Here is a 1,909-nt window from a genome sequence, read left to right as displayed (position 1 = left end):
AAAAAAAAAAATTAATAAAATAAAATAAAATGCCAGGACAGACACAAATAACACACAGTCTCTGGCTTCAAAATAATTTACTGGTATTCTAAGAAACATGCAAAATTAGGCTTTCCATCTTTCATGAGGCAGATTACCATATTTTTAAGGAAAGAAAGTTGCATGTGATGTTTTTAACTTATTAACATTCATAGAGAAAGAATTAGGAGTGATAAAATTTGTTTGTTTTCCAACGCTTATAAGACTCCCCCTAAAAACACCACCTCTTTTCTTCCGACTAGAAAAGTACTTGTTCAAAAAGCCTTTGTGTTTGTGTGTCTAGCTATCAAGACACATATCTAGAAAAATAAACAACCAAGAAATGAAATGCTGTTTGGTGTTTAATTTTTCTCAGGTTTTTGTTCCACGCATCATTTAAGTGTAGTGTTCTATGCTTATTAACAACCTTTCCACATACTTTCCTGTATTTTCTTTTCTGTGTAATTATTTTATTATTGGTTCTATATTTGTATAAAATTATAATGTATTTTTTAAAAATAGGCTGGGCGTGGTAGCCCACACCTGTAATTTGGGAGGCTGAGGTAGGCAGATCACCTGAGGTCAGGAGTTTGAGACCAACCTGACCAACATGGAAAAACTCCATTTCTACTAAAAATACAAAAAAAATTAGCCAGGTGTGGTGATGCATGTCTGTAATCGCAGCTACTTGGGAGGCTGAGGCAGGTGGATCACTTGAACCTGGAAGTCGGAAGCTGAAGATCACACCACTGCACTCCAGCCTGGGCAACAAGAATGAAACTCCATCTCAAAAACAAAACAAAACAAAATAAACAGAATCTTCTTAATCTATTTGACTATTTTGAGTTGTAAGAAAAAAAAAAGTAGGCTAAGCACAGTGGCTCACACCTGTAATCCCAGCACTCTGGGAGGCCAAGGTGGTAGGATCGCTTGATGCCAGTATGAGAGCAGCCTGGGGAACATAGCAAGACACCATCTCTACAAAAAAAATTTTTTTAAGTAGCCAGGCATGGTGGCACATACCTATAGTCCTGGCTACTTGGGAGGCTCATGTGGGAGGGCTGCTGGAGCCCAGGAGCTCAAGATCACAGCAAACCATGATCACACCACTTCACTTCAGCCTGGGCATGAGACAGAGACCCTGTCTCTTAAGTAAACAACACAGCCAGATGTGGTAGCTCATGCCTCTAATTTCCAGCACTTTTGGTAGGCTGAGACAGTTGAATCACTTGAGCCCAGGAGTTCAACACCAGACTGAGCAACATAGGGAGATCCCATCTCTACAGAAAATACGAAAATTGGCTGGGCATGGTGGCACAAGCCTATACTTCTAGCTACTCAGGAAGATGACATGGATGGATCACTTGAGCTGCAGAGGTCAAGGCTACAGTGAGCAGTGATTGCGCCACTGCATTTCAGCTTGAGTGACAGAGTGAGACGCGAACTTTTAAAAACAACAACAAATTATTCAAAAACAAAACAAAATTATGCATATGTAAAATAAGAGGCATATTTTTCAAAATATTTTTATGCTAACTATGAGTTATCCCTGGGAGTGATCAGGTCACTTTTCTTCTTCTCTGTGATGTTCTGCATTTTTTAAATTATAAAAAAGTGTGGCCAGACATGGTGGCGCACACCTGTAATTCCAGCACTCTGGGAGGCCCAAGCGGGTAGATCACAAGGTCAGGAATTGAAGACCAGCCTGGTTGACATGGTGAAACCCCGTCTCTACTAAAAATACAAAAATTAGGCTGGGCACGGTGGCTCACACCTGTAATCCAAGCACTTTGGAGGCCAAGGTGGGCGGATCACCTGAAGTCGGGAGTTCAAGACCAGCCTGACCAACATGGTGAAACCCCATCTTATTAAAAAAAAAAAAAAAAAAAAA

At 40.3% G+C, this 1,909-nt stretch overlaps 1 protein-coding gene across 3 annotated transcripts in view; it reads right to left on the bottom strand.

Annotated features, from left to right (window-relative positions):
- NUP98 (nucleoporin 98 and 96 precursor) overlaps positions 1-1,909 on the bottom strand; it is a 117,695-nt gene that overhangs the window by 59,572 nt on the left and 56,214 nt on the right. The gene's annotated exons all lie outside the window — the stretch shown is intronic.

This window comes from Cebus imitator, unplaced genomic scaffold (assembly GCF_001604975.1).
Source record: "Cebus imitator isolate Cc_AM_T3 unplaced genomic scaffold, Cebus_imitator-1.0 Scaffold79, whole genome shotgun sequence".
In the NCBI taxonomy this organism is placed as follows: Eukaryota; Metazoa; Chordata; class Mammalia; order Primates; family Cebidae; genus Cebus; species Cebus imitator.
Note: the sequence above shows the minus strand (reverse complement) of the source record. Positions and strands in the feature narration are given on the sequence as shown.